This window comes from Gopherus flavomarginatus, chromosome 11 (genome assembly GCF_025201925.1).
Source record: "Gopherus flavomarginatus isolate rGopFla2 chromosome 11, rGopFla2.mat.asm, whole genome shotgun sequence".
Lineage (NCBI taxonomy): Eukaryota > Metazoa > Chordata > Testudines > Testudinidae > Gopherus > Gopherus flavomarginatus.
In genome coordinates, this window is record NC_066627.1 from 35563117 (window position 1) to 35576972 (window position 13856).

At 40.0% G+C, this 13856-nt stretch overlaps 1 protein-coding gene across 6 annotated transcripts in view; it reads left to right on the top strand.

Annotated features, from left to right (window-relative positions):
* Window positions 1-204: 204 nt before the first annotated feature.
* Window positions 205-13856, top strand: part of STAU1 (staufen double-stranded RNA binding protein 1) — a 53969-nt gene continuing 40317 nt past the window's right edge. For 3 of the 6 annotated variants that reach the window (XM_050918128.1, XM_050918129.1, XM_050918130.1), the window contains exons 1-2: window positions 207-372; window positions 8262-8330. The gene's annotated coding sequence lies outside the window, so the exon portion shown is untranslated. Of the gene's footprint in view, window positions 373-453; window positions 518-8261; window positions 8331-13856 lie in introns of those variants that run through there. The other 3 variants (XM_050918131.1, XM_050918125.1, XM_050918126.1) reach the window with 3 other exon arrangements.

Below are 13856 nucleotides of genomic sequence, written 5' to 3' on the forward strand. Positions count from 1 at the left end.
GATGAGGCGGTCTGAGTAAGCAGTGCATGCTGGGAGATGCAGTCCGGGATAAGGACTGTGCTTCGAGTCGGTCCGCTGGCGGATTGGCAGCGAACGCTAAAATGGGCGGGTGCTATAAGGTTCTGTGGCCACTCTCATTGGCTCACTCTCTACTCAGGCGTGGTGCCGTCACTTCCTCCCCGGCCGGACCTGCCCCCGGCGTTCATTCTCTTTAGTGTTTGCCCTGTGTCCGCCGCCTCCCTCTGCCACTGCGATTAGCCCCCCCCTTCCCAGGCCCCCCCTCCCCGCCTCGGGACCCGGCCAATGGACTGAGACGCCCGCCTGCCCGCCCGCAGCACCAGCCGGCCCGGGAGCCGCAGCCCAGGCAGCCAGGTGAGAGGGGGGCGGCTCCGGATTGCCCACGGGGGGGCGGCGGCGGCGGGGCCTAGTGGGGAGCGGCGGCTCTGCTGTCTCCATCTGTGGGGCGTGCGAGGCCGGCAGCAGGGCCCTGATCGGCGGGGATGGGAGTCGGTGCTCGGTAGGTAGTAGCGCCGCTAGCTCGGGCAGGGGCAGGGTTCCCCTTCGCCTCCCGCTTCCTGGGGACGAGCCGGAGCCCTGCCCTCAGGGGCAGCGGCAGGCGGGCCCTGGGGGGAGTCGGCCTGGCCTGGTGTGTGTGCGGGGGGCGGCTCAGGTTACAGAGCGGGCCCTGGCTGAGGCTTCTGAGGGGGAGCAGGCCGCGCTGGGTGGGAATCGCCGCCCTGTCCGCGAGGGAGGCAGCTGAGAGGAGCATCCCCAGCCCTGCCCCGTCGGAGAGACCGACCCCCAGGTGCATCGGCAGGTGGTAACTAAAGCGCCAGGTTCCCTCCTTCCCACTCATCCCCTGTAACACCAAGGCGGGTATCAGCCACCCCCATTTTCCCGTCATATCATCATTTTTTTGGTAGATGTAACAGCAACAGGTTCCTGTGCGAGCTGTTTCCCTGCTGCCCGTTTTAGAGCTTGTGGGACAGGTGCATTTGTCTAGTTCATACCTGCTGCCCCGATAGGCGATAGCTTAACCTGATACACAGATAACAGCCTTATGTTTGTTTTTTGCCTGTTGAAGAGGCAGAAGAACATAATGCACGTCATCAGTGGGTAGGTTAAGATCACAGTGATACAAACAAATAAAAATGCCAGACCAACAATATAATCCTTTATCCACTGCTTGGGTAGTAAGTTTATAAAAGAGACACAGTGGTCTTCTGAATTTTATTTAAAATTCCTATAATTCTCATTTGCAACTACAGTACCTTGTAGCAATATTCCGGGGGTGGGAGAAGCTATATTTTAAATGTGTTAATGGTGATGTTAACATCATAGCATAGATGAGACAAGTTGTAGTTTTAACATGTGTTAGCTGGTAAAGGTAAACTCTAGGAATTGGCTTAGAAAAACCACAAGCATTTGGGAAGTGTCCAGACTAGCCTTTACAAAGGTGTTAACTATTTTGAGTTAATTGACAGTCAGTTAAAAAACTTTAGTGTAGACATATACTGTATAGTTGATTTCTCACCACCCCACCCCCCCCTTAACACATACATACCCTTTCCAGTCCAAAATCCTCATTGGGTTGTAGAATTTTATTTTAACAAAATAAAGCTCTGTGCTGTGTCTATGTGTAAATAAATAAAATAAACCACACTAAAATAAATGGCAACTTCTTGAAAGTCTTTCATATCTTTAAAATTTTTCTTGTGTGAGCATCTGTCAAGCCAATCTGTGTAGAAGTTAATCTACGCATAGGCTTACCTACGTCTGTGCAATTGTGCTGATGTAACTACAGGATCAGAGATAAATTGAAAAAATGGGCTGCCTGTATTTCTGTCACTGAATAATATAAATTCTACTCTGCAGGTATCTGGATTTTTAGAGCCCCATCTAATAGTCTTTATTGGTAAATCTAGAAATTTTGAAAGTAGTTTGACTATATTTTTACACATTTATAATTCCAAAAAGGGGAGTTCATTTTGCCTGTTGTAACAGTACTCTCAACAGTTGCATTGACAACTTCTCTTAGATGTGAAGATGTTGATATTTACACTGCATGTATGTCTTGATTATTTTAGTGGACTGGACCAATAGAGAAGACCTGTGTGGTATTTTTGATAACTACAATCATTAGCCTTGAGTGTGTATTTTCAAACCATGTAATGTTATACAAAAATAAATAAAGTTTCATTTAGCATATTTTTGTTATAGTGGAAACTGTTAGCATTTAAAGGTGTACATGTTATCTCAGTTATTTGCCTTAATGACATCTCTCTCTGCTCTTGGTTTTGTGTCTTTAAATCACAGTGTTGCTCCTGCTTCTCCTTCAGATCCCTGTTTAGGCTTTTCATCACCTGCTTCTCTTTTTTATCATGAATCCACATCCTCTCTCCTGGAGTGTCTTACTGTATTTGTAAAGCACCATGTAAATTATCCGCTACGTGAATTATTTTGAGCCTCATCTTATAGTGCCACAAATATTAGCTTTGAGTTATTCCTTGGCTAATCAAGGTCTTGTAGGAGGGACATGTTTGTGGTTTATAGAAAGTTTGTCCAGGAGCACGACCTTGCTCAGCTGGAGTGTTTTTGCTTTCTGATCACTCATTTTTTCCTGTAATTGATAGAGTATGAGGGGCTAGTGCCTTTTTTGTGGCATCTAGTTAAACGTTTCAATAACAAATATTTGGTTATCCTATTTTAATACTACACCGCTACCCCAATATAACACGACTCGATATAACACAAATTTGGATATAACGCTGTAAAGCAGCACTCTGGGGGGGCAGGGCTGTGCACTCTGGTGGATCAAAGCAAGTTCGATATAACGTGGCTTCCCCTATAATGCAGTAAGATTTTTTGGCTCCCGAGGACAGCTTTATATTGAGGTAGAGGTGTAATTATAAAAGTTAAATAATCAGCCACATCAGAGCTGCTTCATACTGTAGGTTATCAAGCCATTGTCACTGAGGTCTGGTTTACGTTTAAAACTTGGGTCGACCTAGCTACATTGCTCAGGGCTGTGAAAAAATTTGACCCAGTTAGGTCAGTTCCTTCACTGTAGATGCAGCTAGGCCAACAAAATAATTCTTCCATTGGCCTAGCTACCACCTCTACAGTGAGAGGAAAAGCTCTTCTGTTACTGTAGTAAGTGTCTATGCTACAGCAGCATAGCTGGAGCTGTGCTACTGAAGTGTAGACACACCCTGATATTGGGTTATCATGGAGTATTTTATAAAATGACCTAACTCTACAAAGCTATTTAAGTACATGGAAATTTGTACTTGAAGTTCCAATAATAATTTGGTGTAGGGGAAGACTGGAAAGGAGCAGAGGCAGCTAAGCCATCAGTTTAGCAGTATTTAACCTTCCATGTTTAAAAGTGTGTAGCCTTTATGGTAGTGAGGAAAACTCACATTTTGTAGTGTAGTTCTGTCTTCCTGGGTCTGCAGACAGCAGACTTAAATCGGTTTCACTGTTACCATGGGATTCTAACTAGCATTCGTGAAACTGATGATGTCTTTGTCACTGCTACTTGGAAAAGTTATGAACGGGCAGGATGCTGTAACTATTCACAAAGAAGGAGAAAACAGAAGAGGAAGCTGAGTGAAGGGTAGTATGACAGTGCCCCTGGTCACTGCAGTGAGGAGTCTGGAGGAGATGTAAAGTAATGGATCCTTCTGTACAGTAAGGGGGCTTGAGATGATGGAGGGGAAGGGGTTTGATATGTATTACCCTTACTAGCCAGAGGCTGATATTGGAGACAATAATATCATCTTTCTTGGTAGCCACCAGTCATCAAGTTAAAAATGGGCAATAACGACAAGTGAACGTTGAATAAATTCCCAAACATCCCACTTCTGCATCTTGGGCACGTCTAATATATTGTACAGATCTCTGACAGACCCAAGCATAGTTTCATACACATTGACAAAACCTGTATAATTTTTCATGGCATTAAGGTATTCATTTAATAAGAGATGGGAGCCCTGAGCAGGATTCAGGAACAGCGCTTTGTATGAGTTCCCACACCCTTCCTCATCTCAGTGCCTTTGTTTGGGGTGGCTGTTCTCACTGATTGGGGTAGGCTGGTAGATGTAGTATTCTAGTTATGTGGATGGCAGGTACATTTTTCAAGACCTCAATTTTTGGGCTTACGTTAATCACCACTATTTCTACTGAGGTTTCAGAAGTGTCCGATTGCAAGTTTCAGTTTTTTAAATGGTGAGTGTAGAGTGCTAATAATTCATAAACAATGTGATATGAAAACCATTCCTTCAAAATTGCAGATGTCACCAAAACCCTGCTGCACCGCAGACTTTCTCTGAGACCTTGGGCAAGTCACAGCCTCTCTGTTCCCCATCTATGAAATGAGATAATAACACTCTGTATTTCACAGGGACTTTGTGAAAGATTGTGAGGCAGGTAGGTACTGTTATAATAGGGGCCATGTAAGTGCCTAAGATAGATAAGATATTTATTTAAACCTAAGTTCACTATGTCTTTTGTATGAATGGGCAAAAACACCACTATTCCTGATCTTGAATTGAAGTTCTGTATATTTCATTTTATAAAAGCTTCTGTCTTCCCGTTTGTACCACTGAACAGGAATATGTTGCTGATCAGAAGAAATTATTCTGTCTACAGAATAACTCATACTTTTTAGACTTTAGTTTTAGCTAAAGTACAGTAGCACATAAAATAGTCTATTTTACTGTGCCTTATTAATCAGTTACTATTTTTCCTCCCTCACTTAGTTTCTGAAAACCAATACAGTATTTAAAATAAGAAAAATAGTTACCCCCTTTAAAGAAAGGAGACACACATTCAAGAAATGGGTTTCTAGAAACATGCGCATTTCAGCTAGCTTCTAGTACAGAGGTGGGCAAACAATGTGGCCTGCAGGACCATCCTGCCTGGCCCTTGAGCTCCTGGCCAGGGAGGCTAGCCCCTGGCCTCTCCCCTGCAGCCACACCGACGCACAGGCAGTGCTCTGGGTGGCGAGGTTGCACGCTCCTGCGGAGCAGCGCAACAGCGTGTCTGGCTCCAGGTGGGCGTCACGGCTGCCAGACATGTTGCTCTGATCGGCATGGTAAGGGGGCCGGGGGGGATGGATAAGGAGTCCCAGGCGGCAGTCAGAGGACAGGGAATGGGGTGGTTGAATAAGCATGGGAGCACTGGGGGGCCTGTCAAGGGGTGAGGGTGTGGATGGGGTCAGGGGAGTTGGATGCGTCGGGAATTCTGAGGGAGGCAGTGGGGGTAGGAAGTGGGAGATGTCAGATGAGGGCGGAGGCCAGGCTGTTTGGGGAGTCACAGCCTTCCTTACCCGGCCCTCCATACAGTTTTGCAATGCCATGCGGCCCTTGGGCCAGAAAGTTTGCCCACCCCTGTTCTAGTAGATTTATGTTCTTTATAATTAGAAGCTATTTGATTTACAACTATTAGACAAGTATGATAATGGAGAGGATATTTAAACAAACAGAAATCGGAGGACATTTGATAATGTTATCAACGTGATGCTATGTTGGTTTTGTGTTAGTCATTTGAAATTAAGAACTAAAAATAGACAAATACCTTTCTATAACCTCTTACATATTTTTCAGAATGATTTTTAAACAAATCAATCAATTAGATGTTAAACTTCATAAACTTGCCAAAGTAATTATTCTTCTACCTTGTGATAGGTCACTCTGAAGATTGTCACTGCACAGGTGACAGATGTTCATAATATATTGACTCTTGTTATATTTAGGGTGATTGAAGAATTCCTTTAGTTTTTAAATATCTCTGGGGAATATGACTATAACATCTCAATTTAGTGTGATGGGCTCTGTAAGATATTGTATTATTTGTATCTAACATTTTTCTGATTAGTTTTTTTACAAAATATCCTAAGTGTAGAATAAACTGGGTTTTTTTCATCTAAAAAAGGTGGCTAGAAATGTTAGTATGTCTTGTACAATTTTCATTTGTGTAAATTGAACATTCCTTGTCCGCTACTATTTATTGCACAGCCTGTTTCTCATCTTTTCTTTTTTTCAGTCTTCTGTTGCTTACTGCTTTGTGGTATAAGTACAGAAGAAATTGTCCCTATCCCACTTTGTTTACAATTAGACACAGTGCAGTATACTAAAAACTACACATGGTGCATGGACTGAAGGTCAAACCTTCACATGATTGATTATTTTTTACGTAAAATTTTAAATTTAATACTTGATGTATACCCTTGAACTGCTTCACACAATGTTCTGGGATGGTAGCATTTGGATTTTGAGGAAGGTCACTTATAGAACAGTGAGAAGGGGATTAAAGGACAACAAGTCCAAGCATTTAAGAAATATCCAGCTATTGAAAATGGTTACAATCATCCTGCAAAGTACATTCTCAGAGGCTGTATTGCTGCAATGGAAGGATACTTTTCTCCCTCTTTTTTTGTACTATCCAGGTGAAAATCCTATGGAGAGAGAGGAACTTAAACCTGTCTTTAAAGTTTTGGCTCTAGTAAGATAGTTGTAAGACTTTTATGGTAGGGACTGAAATGCTACTTTGGGACTTACTTTGTCTTACCTTATGTCAAAAAATCATTGCAGTGCCAAGAGACCATCTGCCTTCTCTGATAAAATAGTAAGAAATAACTGAGTAGGATATAAATTTTAATTTTCAAGATCCCAGAGGCAAAACTGGGGGCATGCTGTGTGTAATGTCTGTTTAATAATAATAAAAAAAAATGTTTTGGGTAGGATTGGTCTAAAATTGACTTGATCTTAGTACTGAAAGCATTTCTTTATTTAAAAAAAAAACAAAACACCCTGGCATTTAACTACATAATTTTTAGTTATGAGACATGACCAAGTTTGAACATTGAAATTATTGCTTTAATATTACTTAAGTTTTAAACCTTTAACAAAATATATAAGACATTAACTCTTTAGGGAACTTTTACTAATTGGTATCTCTGCTTTCTCCTTTTCTTACTTCTACTGCATTATATCAGGATATAGCACAAGAAGTTATTCAGAAATATTAAGGAGCCTGACCTGGGCCCTGATAGTCAATAGTCATATAAAACTCACCTTGTAGTAAGTAAGGACTGCAGCGTTTGATTCATAGTTGTTAAACTTTTTCTATTGAACCAGACTTTATAAAAATTCTTCAGCACAATGCCAGAACGAACGCTTTATCTGATAATATTGTCTGCACAGCTGTTACTGTAACTTTTAAAGATGGTTGCAAAAGTTAATTTTTGAATAAGGCTATCAGATATCTGTTTCTTTGTGTAGTGTATTGCAATGCATTGGTTCTGTGGAGGAGGCATAAATTCTGTTTCCTTATCTGATCTTAGTCCTCCAGTGTTAGATCACATGGCAGTAAGATCAGACCTTGCTGTGGAGGGGGTACATCATATTCTTAAGCAACCCTTATGGCCAGGCGAAGAGCAGGATTGATTGATTCCATGATTCCAGTCATTCCTCCAAGTCTAAGGCTTGGTCTACACTTCAAAGTAGTTTGACATAGCTGTATCAGTCAGGGATGGGAAGGGAACACACCCCTGACGAACATGGAGTTTAGGTCAGAATACCCAGCTTAGACGCAGATAAGTCGATGAAAGAATTCCTCCATCAGCGTAGCTGCTATAGCTCATGGAGGTGGTGTTCCTTGTATATGGACGGGAAAACCTCTTCATTAGTGTAGGCTGCATTTACACTACATGGTTGTGCCAGTATAGCTATAGCAATATAGTATCAGTACAGTGGGCATTCCTAAGGGAGGTTAGTTGGGATTAGGGAAGGGGAACAGGAAGAGAAGGGTTGTCAAATCAAACTGTAGTTCTGCATGGTAAAAAATGAAGCTCATTTGTAAACAATGTGTCTGTGAGACTATAATGTTTATGTAGGTTTTTGTCTAAGGCTGAGATTTTCAGTGGTCATGGGGAGTTAGGCACTCAGTTCCCTTAGGCCCCTCTGAAATTCCCTGCCTAAATACTTATTATGCATATGTTGAAGTCATCTTATAAAACAAGCCTCAGAAACTTAAAATATTGTGGAGTTATCATTTTTCTGAAAACGAATTCCAAAATTGTCAAGCAGTCTTCACTCTCAGCTACACTTTGGACAATTTTTTGCCCTCATATTCAGAGTTTTCTTCATTGCTCCTCATGATGATTTTTAGCAATGATCAGTTAATTATAGAATACCTTAAAATATGTCAGTAGCTTCACAAAGCAAATTATTAACACTGCATTTTTTTCTTCCTAGGCTTTCTCCATCATAAATACCCTCCTTGGAACTAAAACCAAAACTTCACTGTCCCTGGATCACCTAAAGGTAGAGGAAACATTAAACCTATGATTCAATAACTTTTATCACTTATAGTGTCTACCTTTTTAACCTAATATTCAAGGAGGTTATTAACTGGCAATATTCTGTTACACGATGGAAAAGAGCTCTCTTTCCCCCTGCATATTTTAACTTATCTGAAACACCTCTAATAATTTTGGCATTAAAGAAATTACCCAAAAAAGAAGTTACCTGAAAAAGTTACTTTCTTGCATAACTTTTTCTTACAGAAATCTGACAATTTTTGGCTGAGTGAAATGAGGCCGTAAACTCAACTTGATAATATTTCTCTGGATGTAACATAACTTTAGATTACCATTCCTGACACTTCCAGAATTTCAGGGAATATTATAGGCATCAATAGACAGAATCCTATTGATTTTGGTAAAAATTAGAAAACCATGAGGAGGAAACTCTGTGTGTGGGTGAGTGGGATACAGTCCCTGGCATCTGATTAGCACACCCATCAACTTTAATAAGCTCTCTAACTGTTTATAGAACAAAGAACTGGTTAATGGAAACTACCAGCATCTTCCAGTATAACAACATTCCCCATCTAAACTCTGCCCATCATTCCAATGGAGTTTAAAATGTTCTTCTTTCTGCCTTATCTCCTAGGCAGAAAGAAAACGAATTTAATAAACTACAAATAGTACCACCTAAGCTATTTACATATGTCCCTGAACTGAAGGGGAGGTGGGGATGTTAGAGTGGCAAATTGGAACTGTAGGGGTGGGGGAATGGACAATACAAGAAGCCCCTGGTGTGTGCAATGAGGTTGGCATACAGAAGCTGAGAAGTATGACTCTCTGATCTAAAAGTGTCTTAATGAGAAAAGGATTGGGCTTGGGAGCAAAACCACCTGTGTTCACTTCTGTACTCTGCCTCTGTTCGTTGTGACTTTAGGCTTCAGTTTTGCTACCTGTATCTCACAAGGGTCACCTAAAGTTTGTAAGGTATTTGCCATCAAGCAAAAGGTCCTATAGGAGTTCAAAATGTTTTTAATTATTTTTTGAATGCAGCTAGCAAGCAATTATCTGTTTTTTTCACCTAATACATGAGTATTTTCTTAGTTTTCTACTTCAGTTGTAAAATGTCAGTATCAACCTCAGTCTCAAGTTTTCTATTGTATGTGGCAACCTAAAACAGTCTAAATTTCTGTTACAGGACACATTTCACCTTAATAAAGGTTATTGCCTATATTTTTTATAGATGCTAAAATATGGCCTATAGTTAAGCTTTTGCTTTGTAGGGAATGTCAGTCACAGTAGCTTAATGAGCACCTTGTACAAATCAGTTATAGTAGTTTGGCTACCTGAGTAGTTTAAATTTCACCAATAAATGGACACCTTGCTTTGTGCACTGTTTGGAGTTCTGTCAAAATATTTCTCAAATTTGATTTCACAAAGTGTGTATATGTATGTTATATTGAAGTCATCTGTGGGCCATTCCTATATTTCTTATTGTTTGCAGTACCAGAAATGAAATAAATAGAGATCTTGAAAAAAACCCTATAGAATTAGTTAAAATATCTGCTTCACAAGAAAGGTTAATCGTTGAATACAAGTTTCTCTAGGCTTTCCCTGCTCTGATAAGTGTTGATGCTGAAATATTTCCAGATTGGTAATACCTTGCCAGATGCACAGACATCATGCAATTGGACTATAAATATAAATGGGCTCTGCTTGAAGGAGCAAACTAGGTAACAACAATTGCATCAAACAGACAAGTTATATCTATGTACAAACAAGCATTGTGTATGTTGATAGTAACACAGATAAAAAGGATAGGTTAATTAGAAAAATTTCACCTGCAACACAATTCAGTTTTATCTTGTTTTTTTTTTAAAAGTAGCAAATTTATCTTGAGGTATGGAAATAAACAGTGGGTTCATATATTCAAGCAGTTGGCTGGCATAGGGTAAATGTTAAGAGATGACTACTGCCACAAGCTGGCAATTATTCTTCAAGTGAAGTTTTAGCTCATTATGGATTCTTTCAAATCTCCAATTTGGGCAGACTTTACTGCCACCTGGAAACAGTGATGGGAGAGAGAGAGCACTCATGATTTTGTTTGGTGCATTTTTCTTGCCTGCTAAATTGCCAACATTGTGTACTGGAGATCTCCATAATAATGTTCAATACTATATAGCATTTGTCATCTGTAGATTCAAAGCACTTTACAAAGGAAGATTGGATGGTATTGTTCTTATTTTACAGATATGGAAATTGAGGCACAGAAAAATGCTGTGTGGTTCCATTTAATTTAAATGCCGTTACTTGGTTTCTTCTGAGGCTGGAAATCTCATGTCAGATTCCCAGAGCATAAACAAAGGCTGAGCTCTTTCAAGTTATTTATTTGAAAGTTGAGAGAGTGGATGTTGGGGTGCACCGAGGGGAGGTAAACTACATAACGTTGTTCCAAGCAAAGAGGTAAACTTTCAGCAGCCATTTCGTAAACTCTGCCAGGCCTTTGTCTAAAACTTGAGCAGTTGGTTCGTTGGGTGAAAAGAAGCAGCAAGTTATGACCCTATGAACGTGTCTACAGTGATTTTATTGTCTGGTTCTGGAATGTGAAGAGCTGAAATTTGTTCACGTTTGGATTACTTTCTAAAATCTTATTGCTTTAAGTCCTAGGTCATGTGCTGGAGTTTCTCTAGAATTTTAGGATAATGGCTGAATTCTCTGTCTTAAGCATTGTTCTCTCTAGGGAAGCTTTTTCGGGCTTAATATTGTCGTCTGACTCTTGATGGAGACTGATCCACGTAGAACTTAGTTTGAGCTATGATTGTGTGTGACACTCCATCCCTTTGTCCTCCACAGTAATTATAGAAAATAACTAGTATCCTACTCAGAGACTTGCTTCCCTGCAAAAAATACTAGGGCAGTTTTGGAAGATCTAAGTAGTGAGCACCTTGTGGATGAAAGGAGCAGAAGAGAACAGGAATAAATGTATGGAGAAGTAGAGCCATAACATTCTAAGCTAAACCACGAAACATGGGGAGAACTCGGACATAATAAGTCAAATGAAAACTTTGGCTAATCCTGTTAAGTACATGCTGACTTTTGAGGCAGTGCGGCTGCTAATGGATGTCGCTGACTATCAAAAGTGTATTGATTGGGGAAGTACTGATCCCAGTAGATCATGATGTACACAGAATTAAAGTAGCATTCTGCTGTATTTTTATCTTGGTTGCACCCAGATGGATCAGCGCTTTTAGCATGGCAGTGATTAACAATATTCTGAACCAGGCAGTAATTTAGGAAGTAACAGGCTTGTGTTGCTATTACCCCCAGAGGCTTATACCAAGTAACCTATGAAATTGTTCAAGAATGACCACCTAGAAAAAGAAATCTGGGTGGTGTTGAATGGCGCTGTGAATGCATGGCAGGAAGTTGGTACAAATTTCAGCAGCTTTTGCCTAAATATCTCCTATTTCTAGAAAAATTTAACTTTTGAGCCATTGGGTTGCTTTGAAAGTGTAAGTGTGATCAATGTACGTATTGACGTGATTTAATTTCATTATTTTTTCTAGTCTTAAGTTTGTATAACTAAAAATAAAATGTCACCAAATTTTAGATTTGGCATCCACAAACATCTAACAAGCCACATTTGTTACAGAGAGGAATGTGTTAGTGATGTATATTTTAACATTTGTAAAAAGAAAAGTCAAACTTTCTCTTTTGCTGCAAGGACTGAGAATCTGTCCAGAAAAGTTGCAATCAGCGTTTGTGCTGGTATGAACGTTCTTTAGGCTGAAAGATGCCGTCATTTCTATAAAATATTGTTTCATAATCTGCTTAAAAATAAACTCCATTTTAGTAAGCTGCTATAATCTTTGGGGTTACAGCATGTAGTGCATTCTTGCAGTACTTAATCGCATGGTGTTTTTAAACCAGTAATTTTGGGGACATACAAAACATCTGAATAGGTTAGTTTTTATACTTGTGGAATTTAGCTAGCCAGTCTCTTTGAAATCTTAAATTATGCTCATTGGTCGATCTTAATGCTGACTTGAAAACCTATGAAATATTTAATGAGCAGTGTAAAAGTTTAGAAATAGGCTTATAAAATTAAACTCTAGTCATCATCCATTGAGCAAAATAGACTAAATAGCAAGCCATGAGGGGAATTATGGAAGGCAGTCTGCCCTTGATAAAAGCATGGAGTGTGCTTTGGTTACTTCCTAATTAAATTAACTATTGTACCTCATTAGTATTTATGTGCTAACAGTATTTGTTACTGTGACAATGCAAGCCGAAAGGTCTTCAGAACACCAGCATTTCAGTTTGTTTTTTTGAGCATCTAGTGTATTTGCAGTACAATAACCAAGCAGAAAAATCATTAAAGGAAAAAAAAAATCAGAGCTTAGTTACATTTTAGATAGTGAAGTACCTGCTACAGGACTGTGCTTTACCCTTGAAGACCTTTTGGAAACAGCCGCTAGAGATGAATTTGGTGGCTCGCCTAAGCGATGTCTACACTAGCACTTTTGTCAGCATAACTTACGTCACTTGGGGTGTGAAAAAATCTTTAGTGTAGACATAACCTTAGTTAGCAGTTACCCACAGGAATTAATTTTTTTCTATTTTCTGCACTGCTTCTAGCTTAATTCAAAGTACTATATAGTGTTCGTTTTGCAGCTTAGCTACCTGAGATTCCCTCTTCCTATTTGGTACCACAGTAGTGAAGTTCAACTGAAAAATAGTGCACTGGTTTAAACATATGGGAGCTGTGGGCAGAGTTTTCAGTGAAGGAACTGCACTTTAGAACTTGGTTTCTACTTTTATCTTTTCAGAAAAGTGGTGTAAATTGTTGTTTTAAGGGGCATGGTATTACTTCAGGAAGACCAAAGGAAGAGAAGATTCAATAATTTCTATCTGTAAGATGTTACTCTTTAGTTGTGTTAAGCTTGGGATCTCGTTTCACTCTGCCAATTATTTTTTCATTTAAAGTCAAGTCTTTATATATCTGAAAGCGCCGAAACTCTTTGTAATTAGATGAAGGGTTATAATGTCATTACTCTGGAGCCACCTTCTAAATTTACTGCATCTTGCCTTCTCTCAACCTCCAGGTCCTTCTTTATAAACACTGACAAGTTATTGACTACAGTTGTGGTGTACCGAATGTGGAAATTCTTTAAGTTTGATAGGCGCATACAGCGCTTGCTCTCAGATATTTAAGACCATTTGCTGCATATATGAAAAACTAGTCTCTCTGAACTAATTTTCTCTTCTGCGAGCTAAAGCATTTAGAATGAATCACTCATAGCATTTTCGAGTTTATGCTGGCAACTTTTAAAGTGAGGTTGAATTAGCAGGAAAATCCTTTTTTTAGCCCTCAGAACATGAGGGAGAAGTGTGCTTCAGAGATTCAGGCCATGGCTACCCTGGCGCTTTACAGCGCTGCAACTTTCATGCTCAGGAGTGTGAAAAAAACACCCCCCATGAGCGCTGCAAGATATAGCGCTGTAAAGCCTCAGTGTAAACAGTGCTGCAGCGCTGGGAGCATGGC